This window comes from Canis aureus, chromosome 11, assembly GCF_053574225.1.
Source record: "Canis aureus isolate CA01 chromosome 11, VMU_Caureus_v.1.0, whole genome shotgun sequence".
Lineage (NCBI taxonomy): Eukaryota > Metazoa > Chordata > Mammalia > Carnivora > Canidae > Canis > Canis aureus.
In genome coordinates, this window is record NC_135621.1 from 50454828 (window position 1) to 50473363 (window position 18536).

At 49.2% G+C, this 18536-nt stretch overlaps 1 long non-coding RNA gene across 2 annotated transcripts in view; it reads right to left on the reverse strand.

The window, feature by feature from the left end:
- LOC144324068 (uncharacterized) overlaps positions 1 to 18536 on the reverse strand; it is a 166952-nt gene that overhangs the window by 63067 nt on the left and 85349 nt on the right. The gene's annotated exons all lie outside the window — the stretch shown is intronic.

Sequence of the window (18536 nt, forward strand, 5' to 3'; positions counted from 1 at the left end):
CCTAATCCCCTCCTCTAATTACACAGGGCTGTTCAGTTTTCAAGGAGTCTTTGCGTGCCTGCCTCCATTTGATTGCCATAGCACCTGGGAGATGACTGCAACATAGATAATTCTCTGCAGTAATGGGAAGCTGGGTTTGGCAAATGGCTAAGGTTAAATGGAAGGGCAGGACTGGAACCCAGGCCTCCCAGCTCCTGGTCGCACCATGCTGCTGCAACCACTGGGGTTTGAAGTTGAACTTCTAGAAGACAGAGACGGCCCTACTCATCAATGTACGTCTCAGGACTTGGCATCCCAAATCAAGAAATATTTGTTGAATATCTTGAACTCTAGCTTGACTAATGAGAGAGATTGGCCTTTATGAATTTACTCAAGTAGGGATAGAAAAGAGTTCAAGTCCTTATGGTGCCTGCAAGGCCCTCCACGATCTGCTTCCTGTTGTCTTTCTGACCTCAACTCTGACTTCACCTCCTTCTACTTCCCTAGTGCTCACTTCACCCTGGTCACTTTGGCCTCCTTGCCGTTCCTTAAATGTGCCAGACATAGCCCTCCCTCAGAGCCTTTGCACTGGCTGTTCCCTTTGCCTGGAATACCCTTCCCGAGTTACATTCCCGGCTAGCATCCTCATTTCCCTCACATCTATGTTCACACGTTATCTCCTCTATAAGGCCTGCCCCTGTGTGAACCCCTAACTCAACCCCTCCTCCAGCACTTCCAATCACTCTTACCTTGCTCCTTCATTCATGGGCATTTTTTGCCTTCTGTCACAATGTATACATTTCTTATTGTTTATGATTCCTATTTATCACCTGCCTACAGCTCTTAGAATGCAAACTCCAGGGAGGCAGATATTTTCAATTCACTGATGTATCCCAGCATCTGGCACATAGTAGATCCTCAATAGATATTATGGAAGGAAGGAAGGAAGGAAGGAAGGAAGGAAGGAAGGAAGGAAGGAAAGAAAGAAAGAAAGAAAGAAAGAAAGAAAGAAAGAAAGAAAGAAGTAGAAAGTAAGAAAGAAGAAAGAAAGAAAAGAAGAAAGAAAAAAGAAAAGAAAAGAAAAAGAAAGAAAGAAGGAAAGGAGGAAGAAAGGAAAAGAAGGAAGGAAGGAAAGAAAGAAAGAAAGAAAGAAAGAAAGAAAGAAAGAAGTAGAAAGTAAGAAAGAAGAAAGAAAGAAAGAAAAAAGAAAAGAAGAAAGAAAAAAGAAAAGAAAAGAAAAAGAAAGAAAGAAGGAAAGGAGGAAGAAAGGAAAAGAAGGAAGGAAGGAAAGAAAGAAAGAAAGAAAGAAAGAAAGAAAGAAAGAAAGAAAGAAAGAAGAAGAAAGAAAAGAAGAAAGAAAAAAGGAAAGAAGAAAGAAGAAAGAAAAGAAAAGAAAAGAGAAAGAAAGAAGGAAAGGAGGAAGAAAGGAAAAGAAGGAAGGAAGGAAGGGAGGAAGGAAGGGAGGAAGGGTAGTTACAAACATACTTCTATTTCATACAGAGGTTTTCCCTCTGCTCTATTCAAGTATCTATGAGCTTAAGTGTGATAGAATCAATTCCCTTTGGTGCTGCAGGGTTGTCAGGGAGCCAGGACTCTGTCCCAGTAACTTCTTTTGAGGGAAAAAGGAGTGCTGTGACCTGAACACTGATGGAGTATCTTCTCCCACTGAGTGTGGACCTTTTGACTCCAGGTGGGGTTCTTACAAAGAGGAATAAAGGGGCAGATGGGAAAAAAATGCCGGACAAACATATGCTTCATGCTAGATCTTCAGAGGAGCTGAAGGACACATCGCAGGACAGTAAGGCATAGCACCAAGAACGCTACATATAGCAATTCTAGATATTGAGGAAGGGATGGAATGTGGCATCAGACACACCTATGTGGCAGCACAGGAGCCAGGACAGCAATTCAGAGCTGCCGGGCAGGCACTGGGTTCAATGGGCATGACTTCCTCTAGAGCCAGGCCCAGGCAAGTGCTAAGCAGTGGGGAGGAGGGGGCAGGGGTGAAGAAGGAGGGGGTTTCCCCAAAGTTGTGGAATCTCAGTAAGTGTGCCAAGCCTGGGTACAGGCCAGCGGGAGAGCCGGCTTCCAGCACCCAGACATCTGTATGGAGCAGGTGGGAATCTTTGCTCCTGGGGGGCTACTGGGACCCTAGGCTGGCCACCAGGGCAAGGCCCTGAGGGAGAAAAGGAGCTGGAGCTCAGGCAGGAGGCCAGTGCTGTGCTCAGTTACCAGCCAGGCAGGACGGGCGGCGGGTCATCTGGAGACCCTCAACATCTCCTTCCTTACTCCAGACCTGGTTTGGGAATTAGGGATAGGCTGGGCCAACGAGGGGAGAGCCAGGGAAAGGGGGCGTGAAGCAGCCCGAGCTGTAAGGGAGAGAAGGATGCAGGGCAGGGCTGACCACGGTGCCTAGAGGCCTCTTCCCAGGGAGGAATGGCGAAGCCAGGGTCCTCTTTATTTATGTATTTGCTTTTGAATATTTTATCTAAATTTAATTTGCAGCACACAGTATAATACCCAATGCTCATCCCATCAAGTGCCCTCTTTAGTGCCCGTCACCCAGTCACCCCATCTCCCACTCTTCTCCCCTTTTGCCACCCTTTACTTGTTTCCCAGAGTTAGGAGTCTCTTATGTTTGGTCTTCCTCTCTCATTTTCCCCCACTCAGTCCCCCTCCTTTCCCTTATGGTCCCTTTCACTATTTCTTATGCTTCACATATGAGTGAAACTATATGATGATTATCTTTCTCCAATTGACCTATTTCCCTCAGCATAATACCCTCTAGGTCCATCCACGTGGAAGCAAATGGTGGGTATTTGTCCTTTCTGATGGCTGAGTAATATTCCATTGTATACATAGACCACATCTTCTTTATCTGGCTGGGTATTGTGGAGAGAGACTGCCCAGGCTTTCAGAGTCAGGGTCAAAGCCCAATGTCATGGCCATAGAGCAAGCCGAGTAGTTACTATGTGTCTGAGCTTTAGTCTCCTCACTGTCTCCTTATAGGAGCTAAATGAGCTGATGGAGAGAGAGGAAGTGCTCAGCAAACCCACACACCTCAGGCACACACCAAGGCCAGGCCCTCTCTGAAGCGACCAGCAGTTTCTGATTCCTCTACGATGGCCTTAACCTTAGCAGGTTGGAGGAAGGGAGACCATAGCACGCCACCCCACCCCCCACCTTACAGCCAGGCTTCTCCTCGCCCACCTCCAACTCCCATGGCCATCCTACCCCGTGCCCAGCCAGAGCCCGTTTGTTTAAACTAAGAATTTGAATGTAAATATGCAACATCCCTTCCCCTCTCCCTCCACTTAGGGGGCAGGAGCATGTGTCTCCCCCCCCCCCACCTCGTCAGCTGCAGCAAGAGTGCCCTGTGTGCAGAGATCCTATCTACGCCCAAAAGAGTAGAAATATTAGACGAGGTTAAATTAGAAAACACAGATTATTGCTGGAGACCCCTAAGGCCTACTTTGTCTGTGCAATAGTTTGTTTTACTTTTCACAGAATTTATTTTGGCTGCAGCCAGATTGATGGTGATTATATCTGAAATCCCTCCCACATATCTGTCACATAAACACTTCGTTTAATTCAGGTCTGTAAAAAGCTATGGGCCAATGGGGAGCCAGTTTTCCGATTAATTAGCAGACGCTAATGCCGGGCATCGTGTCACATGGTCCAAAGGCTCAGGGGCTGAGGGTCCAGGAGGGGATGACAGGCGGGCCTTGGTTCCTTTCTTAGGAGGTTGATTGCTTGGCCAGTAAAAGAAACCAAGGAAAAGTTGGAGGGGGAATAAAGAAGGCCACTCTCTGTCTAGCCTGGCTGAGGAGAAGGATTCCAGACTGTGGAGTGGGTCAAAGTCACCCATCCGGGCATCAACAAGACGAAGGGGGCTCATCTGGATTTTGAAGTGGACACAGAATCAACCCCAGGCTTCCTCGGAGTTTCTGTCCATAGCATCACTGGATCTGATACCTCCTGGGAAAGGGGAGGCCCATGGGGGCCAGTGGCTGGGGAGGGAGGCCCCTGCTCAGGCAGCCATGGGGTAGGTGGGTGGGGGTTGAGGGGGACACGCGGCCTGGAGCCTTGGCAGCAACGGCTCAGGTTCCCCGAGACCCCCAGCCTGCTCCCCAGTGGCTGCTCCGGCCCTGCCAGCCCGGGGCAGGATTTCCTTCTGTCTGATGGGAGTGTGCCCCTAACAGGCTGCATATGCCTGCCAGCTGTTGCTCTCCTTCTGCCCCCGCAGCCAAGACAAGAAAAGCATTATTTCCTCTTGGCCTTCTAATCTCCAGGCCTCTCTAACTTCACAGGCCGGCTTTGGGCCCGTTAACTCAGCGCTTCTCTGGGGCGAGTTCCCCTTTGCTCAGAAAAGGCTCTTTTATTTTCCCCATCCCGTTTGCCTTTGCCTTTGATGTGGGGCTCCCCCACTAAGGGGGCAGGAGTATACAGGACTTCCACGGGGGTGGGGGGGTGGGGGGGTGGTTCGGAGGCTTTATTTGCATCCGCACTGATGTACTTGATGTATTGATTCGGAGGAGGCTGTTTCCTCTGCAAGACCAGTCCCACACCCAGGACGCTTCCTGGCAGGCCCAGAAAAAGCACTTTCTGAGTGTGTCAGCCTCTGGGCTCATATGCACCATCTCATTTAATACCCAAAACCCAGCCAAAGAGCTATTTTTTTAAATTTATTTTTTCTTCAAAGAGCTATTTTATTTTATTTTTTTTTAAGATTTTATTTATTTATTCATGAGAGACACAGAGAGAGAGAGACAGACACAGGCAGAGGGAGAAGCAGGCTTCATGTAGGGAGCCTGATGTGGGACTTGATCCCGAGACTCCAGGGTCATGCCCTGGGCTGAAGGCGGTGCTAAACCGCTGAGCCACCCAGACTGCCCCAAAGAGCTATTTTAAAACCCCATTTCAAAGAGGAGGGATCTAGATGAACAAGAGGTAACCCAGCCAAGAAGAGGCTGAAAGAACCCTAAGTCCCCGTCTGCCTGAATCTGCCTTCCATGCAACCCAGTGCTTTCCAGAAAGGACTCCGGAACTGGGACAGCTGTGCCACTCACTAGGATGACCCAGGTCGAGTTCCCAGCCTGCCCTGGGCCTTCGTTCCCTTCTGTGTAAAGGAGGGGTGGGTGGCACCTCCCAGACCTGGCCTTCTGGCTTCCTGCCTCCATTCCGCCCCCAAATAACCGCAAGAACTGGGCCATCCCCACCTCGCAACCTGCAGAGGGACTGCAGGCCAAGGCCCAGCTCCAGCCATATCCCGTTACTAACCAAACACTTGTTTTTCTTCCTGACTGAAACTGAACGTGCCTGTTGCTTGGGGCTCTTGACCAAGAGAGCTCATTTTTAACCCTTTCACAGCAGCTGGGTTTTTTCCCACAGTGCATGAAACACAAGGCACGGGTCAGACGCCAACTCCGCCCGGACCTCACCTGGGGATGCCCTTCCGAAAGATGCAGGACCCGCAGGAGCCAAGCAGCACACACCATTGGCTTAGCGGGTCCTAATTTTTCACTCCTATCCCTTTTTCTAAATGTGACTTTGAAAGCGTGATTCCTATTTCACCACCCTTTTTAAAACAAAGTGCACCATTGTTTGGAGGGCAGGAAAGGAGAGGCTGGCTTGGAGGAGGGAGGGAAGCCACGGGAGGGAGTCGGGGTCAGGGGTCGCTCTTTGGCACAGGCTTGCGTGTTCCCCAGGGTGGAGCTGGGGAAGGCCGGGGCTCCTGGGGGATGCCCACCCAATCACGCCGGATGCCCCAGGTCTGTGAGGAACTCCCCATCGAACGACTTCAAAGAGTCTTTGGAACATTAACTCCTATTCCTCACGACTCTCCTCTCGGGACAAGACTGGAATAAGACTTTTGTTCTCCTGCCCTGATTTGTATTGGCTTCCAAGATTTTTAAAGCTTCACCTTCAGAGCCAAAAACACACAAACCCAAAACAGAACAAAAAGCAACCCCAGGGGACGGTACCGTGGAGACAATGAGGATCCAAATTCCAAAACTCTTGAGGTTACCCCAGCCTTAAGGATGTGATAGTCACACTCAGGAAACCAGAGCACGGGCCTCTGGGCTCAGAGGCCTAATTGTCAGGCTGTGTCTCCAGACGCAAGGTTCCTGCCTTTGGCGCGGGCTTGTTCTATAATAAACCCACTCCGGGGTCATTCATCAGTGCCTAAATACACACCTGGGAGGCGGGGGACAAGCCCCCATTTTTCTGGCTTTATAAATACGGAACTCACATTTCTCCCATTGACGTTTGCAAAAGAATGATCGATTAGAGGGCTTTGCACCATGGAACAATTTCAAATAAACGAGCGTCGTCTGGTACAAGCTATAGCTCTCCACACCCTGCAGAGGAAACGGGCCTTTCCTTCAAGCCTCTTCCTTTTAGGTGGGCAGAAGCCAAGGCTCAAGCCTGACAGGGGTCCCAGCTTCAAGTTTTCGACTCCACAAGGTGGCAGGAGGGGGAGGATATGCCAACTGCTCAGCAGATGGAGGAACCAAAAGTCCAAGACGTGGAGCCCAGAGGTCTCCATGAATGTCTGGGGCCAAAGAAATAGAAGTGCCTGAGACTCACTGTTGGGTGACTTCCCAATGTCTGCTCCCCACCAAGAGGGACCTAGGGCCACCTCTGTATGTGGGACAAGTTCATGGTTGTGCAAATTGAAAGATTTGTTATTTGACCCAATATATTGTCTGCGTCTGGTATCTGGAATGACACCACTGGAGACACCTTCTTCCTTTGGATGAACCATGTTACCCGTTTGTGACATGGTGGGGGTGCACTAGGAGGAGAGGTGGAGGGGTTTGGAAGCTGGCAATAGGAAAACTGCAGCAGAGCCAGAAAGGACTCAGAAAAGGCCCTAGGTTTAGATCTGAACATTAGGGGTCACCTTCAGGAAGGCAGTCCAAGTAATGTGGGAGGAGGGTTGTAAGTCAGTAAGCGGAAGTGCTGCGTATGGAGCTTTCTTTTCTTTGAAAGTTTGGGATTGAAGGGAAAATGAGAAAGCTTAAATCATTGTTAGTAAGACAAGTGAATAAAGGATTTGGAGGAACTCTCTAGACTTTTTTGGGCAGCTCACATGATATGCTTATATGTGAAAATACCATCAAAATACTAGGGAGCCATACGGATTAAAGTTCAGGGTCCTGATTATTAGCTGGCGGAGTGTCGAGCCAGTGGAGGGGAGAGACTGGAGCCTGGCCGGGTCAGCTCTCCAGTGCCCGCCACCCTCTGTACTTCCACGACCGCTCGGGGTTTCTCCAGAACTTCAGTGACTGGTTTCTCCACCTCAGCACTAACCACCCCAGGAGATGAGGACTGGAGCCTGGAGTGCCTGGGACGGAAGGTATGAGGAAGGACCCCCAAAGGGGCAGTCACTGCCCCTGCCCCCTGTGAGGCTGGCCTTCAACACCATGCAGCCGCCAAGCACTTGCTGAACTTGCTCTTGAGCTTGCACAGGGAAGACCAGCATGGTGAGGGAGGCCTAGGTGAGCCAGTGACTAGTTTGGGAGGAGAATTTGATTTCCCAGAAGGGGCCTCTCTTCTTGGGATCCCTAAGAGCTCCTGCCACAGGTGCCTGAGAGGAAGGCCATGCAGAAGTCTGGCCGGCGGAGGGTGGCTGAGTGGGGCGGGGGCATCAGGCCTGCCATCAGCACCGTAATTCCAAGTGTGAGCCTCTCTCTGCCTGCTCCCGAGAATCACAAGTGAAGCCAACAGAGCCAGGAGCCTTCGGCAGGAGAAGGTGCCCACGAGTCGGCACAGGGCAGTCCCGGCAGCTTCGGCAGGACAGAGCCACCCACGGGGACTTCTGATGCCCCAGCCCTGCCTGGCCTGTTCCCTCTCTGAGCCCCGCCTGTGGCCACAACACTGCCTGTACCTGCTTAGTTTTATTGGTGTGGCCCCTCAGAAGGAGCACTGCCCACGTGTCACCATCACATCTGCTCCTCATTTAGGGATGCAGCCAGGGGGCTTTGCATCCATGGCAGAGAGACAGAGACAGAGACAGAGACAGAGACAGAGAGATGAGACCAAGAGGGAGAGGCCTCAACTGAATAAACATTGCTAACTCAATGGCTGAGTTTCCTTGCTTGGAACTCCTCCCTGGATACCCTCCACCCCCACCTCCTCCCATCCACCCCCCTCCCATCCCCCCTCCTACCTCTTCCCCCCAGCCCACCTTCCCTCCCCTCTGCCCCCAGTCTACTCCCATCCCCGCCCTCCCCGTCCCCATGCACCCAGCCTGGCTTCCTGGTCCTTCACCACCACACAGCTGTTTCAGCCTATCTCAGGGCTCCGATCTGAACCAACCATTGATTTAAAAAACACTGCTAATAACCACCGTGGCCCCCTAAACAAATGTCGTTATCCACAGACAACAGACACCAACGCACATATGTAGAGATAAACACATGTGTGTTCTGTCTCCCAATCTTTTAAAATAAATGTTACCACAACACAGCTCAGCTATGTAGACTTTCTTTTCTTTAAAAAAAAAAAAATCAATATTGCCTGGAGCTAGCAAATAAGGAAGGAAATCACTGGGAAATGCATTATTCATGAGCTTGCCAGAGTGCTGATGACTGGCAGTGATAAAAGTCCCAGTGTGAGCCGAGCGGCAGTCTGATAGCTCCCTATCGAGTCAATCTACCCAGCCTGCTTCCTGTTTTGGGGAGCAGGGATATCGGCTCTCATCACTTTTCTCTTCTCCCTCGTTTCAGAGAGTGGGATCTGTGCACCTGTGGGAACTGAACTTGCCTTCTGCTCGGGTCAGAGCGTGTGGGCAGCAGGAGAGAGCAGGCGGGGAGGGCACCCCATTCCCGCAGGGGGAGACCCTTGGGAACCAGAGCCCCGTCCTCTGCAGTCCTTCAGCTCACACCTTCTTGTGAGCCAGGAAGAGTCCTCTCTGCTCTCCAGCTTTCCAAGTGGCAAAGGGAAATCGGCGTGGCGCACTAAAGGACACAGAGCCCTTGCCTAAGGGAATTCTGGGAAAGGCTCTCAGAAGCCCAAGCACAGAGAGAGCTGGGGATGGCCTGGCCACCTCATCCTTTAGCCTTCCTCACAGAGCCAGGCCTCCAAGCCCAGGGAAAGGAGGAGGAGGAGAGAGGAAGGGCTGGAGGGGCAGGGAAGCCGGGGGCCCCCTCAGGGGTCCTGGACTGGCCCATGGAGTCACCTCAGGCGAGAGGCCCATTCCACCTGCGCTTCTGAGCGTCCTCCGCTCCGTAAAGTAGGAAGTCAGGAAGCCCACAGTGCCAGGAAGAGACTGGAATCCTTCCAAAGTGTTGCATGAGCTCGAGTGGGAGGGCGAGGGCAAACTGAAGAGGAGGCAACAATTGTGTTCAAATTAAATTTCAAATGATTAACAACACAGACTCATGCATAACGTATTTGCACCTGAGAAATGTGTTATGTAAATGAACACAAAGTTCCAAAGAGTGCGAGTTCACACACCGTCACACATGCAGGGGGTGTGAATCCCAGAACAATAAGCGCTGAGCCCGGATGCGGCTCGGAGACCACCGCAAGAGGGGACGACGGGTCACCTGTGGTCCTGCCACAGCAGCTATGCTCAGTCTGGATCAGCCTCTGGAGGAAAGTAAGTCTGTTGTCAGGTAGTTTCTTACAGGCCCCCAGCCTACTCTCTGCCATGACTCCTAGCAGGCTGGGAGGCTGGGACTTGTCAGACGGCAGGGCCCACGTCAGAAATCTGAAGAAGGTCCCAAAGTGGGGAGTCAGGGCAGGACCAGGCCCGAGGTCCAGTCCTCCGGCTGCCCAGGTGGCAAGCAGAGGGAACTGAAGCCGGGTCACCTTCTTTCAGTTCCGGCCAAATAGGGCTCCTGGGTGAGCAGGCAAGGTGAGCCAGAAGCAGCAGGAGGCAGGGCCTGAGGCAGCGATCCTGGGCCATCACTCAGTGGAGGGTGAATCAGCACCAGCATTGAAACCCCTGGTAGAAACATCAATAGCCCCCCACAAGTGAAAAGTCTGAGTTCCAGATTTCTTTCTTTTTTAATATTGCTTTGATATTTTACATACTAACAGGGTCTTGAAGGAAGTTAATAAAGACTGACAAGGAGAAATTTCGTGGTCCCACTTACCAAATAGACAACAGAGAGAATTCGCACGGTTGATTGTACACGTTCCTAAAGCAGGTGACAATTGCTCTTTTAATTGAGCTACTCTTCCACCTGCAATTTGATTTATACGATAGGGGTTACCTGAAGGAAAGACTCGGACTCAGAGACTCAGAAGCACACAGAACTACCGCGATGCCCACTGGGAAGTGGAAAGAGTGTCTCAGGGGCAGCTTTCACAAAGCTCATGCATTGTACGCTTCACAAGACAGATGTCCTCCAGCCCCTCGCCCACATGTGGCATCTGAGAGGCAGAGCCTGGCAGCAAGAAACACAGCAGTAACACATTACCCGCTGACAGTCAAGGAAGTGCTATGGAAACAGTTCCTCTATCTGTTTTCTTTCAGGGTCATAAATCTGGGTCCACTGAATGTAGGGATGGAAATAACACACAACAACAACAACAATAAAAATGCTCTCCTTCCTTAATAGTCCTAGGGTGTACCCCCATGTTACAAAATAGCCTAGAATAATAGAACGTAAGGATGGAACAATTTTTCCCTCATTATGGTCACTAACATACTACGAAATGACAATATTTTGGTTAAACATATATGTTTCTTTCCCCCACCCACACCCCAAATTTCCTGTCCCTACTCCACACATACTTTATCACAATCTCAAAAAGCCTAGGTGGAGTGCCCAGATGAAGCTCTTAGAATACCTGCTTGGTGTTCAAAGGCAGCTTGTTCTACGTGGCTAATTGCTTTAATGGCCCCAGTTTTGCCACTCTCCCTTTGCCACATAATTGTGCAGTTCCTTCCATAAAAGGGGAGGAATAGATTTCCCCTTCCTTGACTCTGAGTTTGGTCATGCACCTTAGTTCAGCCAAAAGCAATGACTGTGTGCCAGTTCCCAGCCTGGCTGCAAGGGGCCACGTGATTCCTCTTGCTCTCTTCCACCATGCCACTGGCACAAGAACATGCCCAGGCTAGCCTGCTGAAGGAAGAAAGGCACATGGAGCAGAACTGAGTCACCCAGGTGCCCCAGACGAGACCAGCCTAGATCAACCAAAGGCCAGTCAACCACCAGATATGTGCGGAAACAGCAGAAGTACCTGGCCGACTTCCCGTAGGCCCCAGAGGGGTGAGCAGTATGCACTTATTGTTGTAAACCATTTAGGTTTTTTGGTTGTTCATTATGTATCATACAGTGTTACCGAGGCAACAGATAACTGGTAGCATATAGTAAAAAGAACAAGGGTTTTGGAGTCTGTTATATTTATATTCCACTCCTACCTCCACTGCTTTTCATTTATGTGAACCTGAGCCCACTCCACAACTTCTTAATTTTAGCTTCTTCAAGCATGAGCAAGATAACCTTAGAAAGTGGTTGTCAGGATTAATAAAGACAATATACGAAAGCTCCTAAAATAGTGTCTCGCACATGGTAGGTAATGGGTAAATGTTGCTTCCTTTGCCTGGAATCCTTGAACTGCATTTCCATCTGAGGCTAAGCAGCTTGGTGTCCTCATTTATAGATCTGGACAGTCTGAAGTCCGAGCTCACCAGGATTCCCTAGACATAGGGGCCATCCTAATGCACGTACTGGTTAGCAGCCCACTGCTACACTTAATGACATAATAACACAGACTTCATTCCAATATTCCAATGTCTGTATCAGTGGTCTTCTACATCCTTTTCAAAGGTCACAGAGAACCCATTCAGCGAACACATCATCATTTATTTTACCATTTGGGATTTTTCCATCATTTTTTTCTCACTGAATAAGAAGTAAATGTATATTAAATACCAAGATAGATGAGGTGATGGAATTGTAAAATAGCATATAATGAACAAAAGAATAGCAAAGAGAAGACAAAGTCTTTAAAACTGACATTCAAAATAATGGCCCTGCATCATCAATGAACACTTAATGTCTCTGCAACAATTCTATTGAAGCAGCACAGGTAATATATTCTTGAAAACTGTCTATCCTGAATGGTTAAAATAAAAGCTTCGCTGTCTACAGGAAAAAGCCACAGTTGTCTGAGAAATGTCACTTCTGAGGTACACCCAAGCCAGATAACTCAAATTTGCCTGCAGATTCTTAAAGAGAGGGCAAAGAGGGAGCCCAACCTTTCCAGAGTTCAAGAGTTCTGATTGGTGAGATTTGGTTGTTAAAAACATCATGATCCTCATCCCTCTGAACCCATTTTTATTCCCGATCCTCTCAGTACATAAGACAAACAATAGCAGGTGTATGGTTCCAGAGAAAGGCGCCTGCCTTTCCTCAAAGCCCTCTGTGAGCTCACGGACCCCTCAAAATGCCATTTCCCTGCTCTCTGAGCCTTCCAGTGGAGAGTGGGTAAGTCTGAAAACAGCCGTGGCCAACTGGTCACCATTAGCAGATCTCTTGCTCCTGGAGGAAGTCATATTGGCCTATAGCGGAAGTCCATTTCCAGTTATTACCACTAGACAAATGGCTTTTAAATTACATCCTAAAAGGCTAACAGGCCATTTGTCTTTGTAAGTAATGGCACAGAAATACTGTATTACTGCCATTCTAGCGCTGCAAAAGGGGTCCGCCTTGCAAGCGGGAGTGTGGGTGGTGGATAGGAAAGAGGCCCAGGACACAGAAACATCCAAGGTAGGACGGGATTTGATCCAAAAAAGTGGGTCAAAAGTCAAAAGAGAGAGTGCACACTGGCTGTGTGCACACTAGCTAGACCTCTGAGAAGGTAAAGCTGAGGTGGCTTTTCCTGGAAGCTGTCCCGATGGACAAAGAGGACCAGAGCTGTACTTTGAGGATGAGAAAGGTGAGTGCTGGGAGCACTGGAGCAGAGGGAGATAAAGCTGGGCCACAGCCATGACCAGGCCTTGACCACCAGCCTAGTGTCTGGGTTTACCCTCAAACGCATAGCCGTGGGAGCCACGGGCTTCCTAAAGAAGCAGCCCGATGTCAAGCCAGCTACGACAGAGCTGCTTCAGCCTCTGCGCTTCGGGCCTCTCCCTCACCGGGCTTGGGAGATCTTAAAAACCAGGAAGCGCTACCTCCACTGGGCCAGGCGTTAACTCTGTGACATGTTATGAATAGGGAAACATTCAAGAAGGAATTCCAGCATTCCTCCCCCATGCTCTAAAGCCTTTGTTTACCTTATTAGTTGGGGCCTGTCAGTTCCCCCCTGAGCTGACAGGTCTGGAGGGTGAAGGAAGCTGTCACCACATGGTTTCCACGCTGACAGTCTGTCTCGCCTCCGTTTCAGCACACAATCTGCCTCGAGGCAGCAAGGCACGCTACATCTTTCAGACTGTGGCCTCCCTGGGGCATGGCGGGACCAGATCCCCCAGTCTGGAGCCCGGAGAGTCCCACAGAGGGGCCTCTGGGTCTGCCAAGAACAAAAAGCTGCCAGCTTTCAGGGATGAAGTTATCATCTCACATGGCTGGCCTCGCCCCTTCCCAGGGAGGAGGCGCTGCTTCTGTGCGACTTCCTCCCTCTTGCTCCCACCCGAGATCTCCAGTCCCATCCTTCATGGAGCAGTCACTGCGGTTTAAGATGCTCCGTGACTAACTTCGTGTCCCCCAAACTGGAGCTACACGCTCTTAGACATGTTCCTCATCCTAGGAATAAGTATCACTTTTAGGAGAGTTGATCTTACAGAGAGAAAGAGTTGAAGGGGAAACTACAATTTCTATACTGGAACAAACACAGATACATTAAGAAATAAAATGCAGAATTTGCATGCATTGTTTCAGACAACATAGAAATCCAAGACATTTAACTCTTATGGAACGGAGCTAAGCCCCGAGAGTCCTTGGATTTATGTTTCTCCTCTTTTCTGACATTAGGGACGCTTTGGCCAAAAGTTCACTTAACTAATGTGAAAAGGTACAAAATGGTTCCCGGTATCTAGTTTTCAGCAAGTCTATGAAATATGTCCATGACTCAAATTCTTCATTTATAGCAGTAATAATAAAATAATACTTATATGGCAGGCTGTATCCTAGGCACGTCATCTGGATCATCTTCTTTAAATGTAGTACCACCCAATGAAACAAGGACCATTATTACAGCCGCTCAAGGAGGTTAAGTCCTGTGCCCAAAGTCAGGAAACTTCAATGTGGTGGGATCAAGATTTAAATTCAGTTATTAAAAAAAAATAAAAAAAATAATAAAAAAAATAAAAATAAATAAATAAATTCAGTTATTATGACAACAGCCCCCCCTCCCTTTTTTTAAGCCATTCATCTACACTGACTACAGAAGGAAGTGTTAGATCAAGCGATCTCAAAGATGTTTCGCAGCTATGCACTTCCAGGGCTAAAGCATAAAAGGAACACGAGCAAAGAAAAAGAAATCCTTCCTTATGAAGACAAATCCAAGATGGCCATGTCATCCTTAGTTTGTTCTCCTCCACTTTTGGGTAGGCGAGAATTTGGAGCAGGCTTCACTATTAAAACCAAGTTTTGCAAAATGGAATTTGGGAGGGATTCCTGTTGGGGCTCAGAGGACAGAGGTCCCAGGGGCTTTCCAGAGCATACACAAGTGCTATGGTAGAGCCGACTTCTGTAGAAGAGGAGTGGCTTCACAGTAGCTGCTCCCACTGAGAAAGCAAAGTGGAGGAGACAATAATCAAGTGACAACCGTGTGATGTGAAAGGAGGCAGGATAGCTGGAGAGTGGGCCCAAGAAGAATGCCTGTCTTCCTGTGGGGTCCTAAGGGGCTCTGAGCAAAATGGCTCCAAAGGAAGGAAATCTGGTACCAAAACCCTATCCTTCTTTCCCAGCTAAAAGACACTTCTTGGCCCAAGATGCTGGCCCCAAGATGCTGCCCTCTGGGTCTGCTCTTACACAAACTGCAGTAAAGGCAGGTCTGACCCACTGAAACGAGGGAGGAAGCAGACAACCATGCAAGAATCCAGGGGAAGACAAGATAAGGGGTGAGGAGCCTCAGTGAGAAGATGTGGGCAAGAGAGGAGACATCCCACAAATCTCGTGGTCCATCGACTGCTATGGGCGGCAGCAGAGGCCACGGGCTGAATGTCTGAGAACATGGAGCTTTTCTTAGCATTGACTTGAAGCCTCCCTTCATCCACCCATCTCTGAGTGCCCACCACACCCAACCCCGTGGACAGTTACTGGGTTTCCGCTGCTTCTTCTCTGCAGCAGCCCAGGACTTGCCAAAGTAAACTGCTCAGTGTTATGCTCCCACAGGGTCTGGTACCATGGGGTCAAGGATGTGCAAGGGAGATATCTGACTATTGGTATGACTTGGGCACCAACCAGTAAGAACAGGGTTTCTCACCAAAGATACCTTCATATTGTGTCCCTTCTACTCTTTAGTTTTATCCTTCAGTGACATCCCTCCGTGTGGGGCAACAGTCATTCTTTCACTTCTGTGTGTGGATCTCCCCCACTGGCCCACAGCCTTTCTCCCCAAATCCCTCCTTGTGCCCCACGTGCTTCTCTCAAGTCCTAGTCTCTTTCCAGCAAAGGCCACCAAAGTGCATGACTCATGCATCACTCATTCCAGCCTCTAAGTGGTCACTTAAGCCCTTCCCTCTTAAGGCTAGTACCCTCTCCTCCCTTCATGGGCCACATCTCCTCATGCTAAGCCTTGCCTGTGGGTTCCTGATTCCAATGATGCTTCCCTCTACCCTGCCCAGGCTGGTGGGTATCTCTTCCAGGACATGTTAGTCTGCACTTAGCATCTGACATTACAACACTCCACTCTTCTCTCAACATTGCCCTACAGTGTCCATTTGACTGCCTTGCCTGTTATCTCTGCCACCCTGCTGAGGCTATATGATCCTTCAGGGCAGGGGCAAGGCTCCTCTTATAACCCCACTGTGTCCAGGGGCAGGACTAAACACTCTGTTAGAGTTCAACAATCACCTAGCGAACCAAGTTAGCTGGTGCTTGGATATAAGGCCTGGTCCTGACACTGGCAGTCACCTCCATCTTGGGTCCTCAGTTTCCTTATCTATAAAATGGGAAGTTGGCCTGTGGTTCTCCCTAGCATCACATTAGAGTCACCTGGGAACTTAGCAAAAGTCTCAATAGCCAGGGCCTAACCCAGGACTTCTGCCTGAATAGTGTTGGGTGGGATTGGACATCAGTTTTTGTCTTTTTTTAAGCATTCCAGGTGATTTCAATGTGCACCCAAGGCTGAGAACAGAACCACTGGGTTTGATCATCAAAACAGTCCTGTGCAACTCTGTGATTCCATGAATTGCATTGCAATCAATGCTATTCCAAGTGAGGTCATCTCTGAGAGAAGGTCAGGTTTAAAACTCCTGCTGACTCACAGTGGGGAGAGGCCACCGCTGGGGCTGTAGCAGTAGCCACTGTCAGAGCTCAAGGCTGATGATCACCTAGCCCCATGGCAGGCCCTCCTCTGGGGCTGTTCTTAGGTGGTCCTATTCTGAAGGACCCTTAGATGCTGAAGGAAAGGGTTAAGGCCTCCCCCAAATCCAACCCCCTCAACATATTACGTGCTCTTCAAAGTGTCAAGAAAAGTTCAGGATTGCTGTTGGCAGGTGGTGCCAAAATTCTTGCCTGAACATATTGGATTATAAAATATGTGGATATGACAAGCATATCTGACAGATCAGTTTGCCTCATGCTAAGATGATGTTTAGAAGAAAAGACATGTTTTTTTCACTGTTGTGGTTTAGAGTTTTTTTTTGGTTGTTTTGTGTGTTTCCGAAGTGTTTTCATTCTTTCCTCCTTCTGGAAATCTATTCCTGACGTTGAGTTGTGACATCGATTAAAAACTAAGCTAATGAAAAAGCTAAACCCACGGGAGTGCATTAAATGCCACTTAGGAAAGTTGGTTCCGGCTCCTCTTCAAAGCCAAGTCTTGGACACCAAATCATCCTCAATTACAGACCTTGGTTTTCCCTTGTCTATAAAAGTCTTTTTGTAATTCCCCCTCATTGTAGGGCTGCATAAATGGGGCATATTCATATTCTCCCTCCCTCTCTTGCTTTCCCTCCGCCTCTCTCTTGCTTGTTGAAACAAGCATAGTAATTGCATTACCAGATTTCCAGGATTAACTTTTGGTTCAAGGAAAAGAGCTCAGTTTGAGCGTGTATCTGTAATTAGAGGTGGTCGAGTAATTAGCTGCACACAGCTCGACTGTCTACGAGGGGCCTAGAAGACAGGTCTATTTGTTCTGTTTCATCAAACAATTTAATCAAACAGTGAGTGCCTTGCTCACAGGCCTCACAGAACAAATATTTGCTGATTGATTGATTCATCAAACAACTGGTCAATTCAGTTAAACCAGCTTTGCTGTCCAGTAAGCCAAGGAAAGAAAAATAATTGACCTAAGTCTTTCACTTTTCAAACGGCTGCTTTGCTGCCTTACAGAAACAACTGCAGCATGGCACATGGTGAAGGTGCTGAAACCCGCTTCTTTCTTTTCTTTTCACGTCTTTCCAAAATAAATAGCATTTAAAAAATTAATAGGCTACAAAACGAGGCTCGGGAAGAAAACATACAAAAGACATTCATCACTTTGTCTCCGCAAAGGCCCACTGCTCCTAGCAGCCTGTCTCCTTGGGGTCAAGGTGTCCCCCATCATTGCGAGGCACTTAAGTCAGCACATCCCTCCCTGGAGCAGCGCAGGCTTGACCCACAGGGGCAGGCTCTCTGCTACCAGGAGATGCAGTCATTTCGCAGGGAGTCTTGCTGTGGACACACCACCAGCATCCAGATGCCGAAGGAACACCCAGACCAGATGCTGGTGTCATCCCCACCTCTCAGAGAGACCTCTGCTTTCTCTGTCACTCATTAGCAGTCTGTCAAGACTGCCTAGAAGCCCTGCTCTGCCCCGCTTGGCCCCACTCCGTGGGTAGAAATTCCTGGTGGGGAGTGAAGTGTTTCAACACACTTTATTTTCCATTCTGGAGCCACTGACCAGCGGAGATTTGTCTCTGTTGGGCCCAGAAGAAAGAAGTTTGCCCCACAGCAAGGCGAGTCTCCAGCTGTGCACAGAAATGCCTGCCCGGAGGCTCTGTGTGCAGGCTGAGGAATGGCAGGGAGGCAGTTTTCCATGAAAAGCAATTTAAAGTGACATGATGTTAAAGGCCAGGAGTCCAAAAGAGGCAAACAGCCCATCACCTGTGAGTGATCTCCTGAGCCGGGTCACATTTTTAAAAAATCCATCTCACAAATCGCCCAGTGTTTAACTTGAAGTCCATTTGTTAATTTGGTAAACACTGACATGATATTGACAATATGACTCTAATCCAGGCAGGAAGGAAGTATCCGGTGTCAGGCAACTCCAGGCCCCTCTCCTGTCCCTCCTCACCTGAGGGTCGGGAGGGGGTAGTGACAGTTCAGACAGCAGGTGGAAGAGCCAGTGGGGGCAGGGCTCCTTAACCCTCTGTGTGCCGGGGCATTCTCGCTTGTGGGAAGGGGCGGGTGGGGACTCTCAGAGCTCGCCCCTCTCTCAGCAGATAGAGC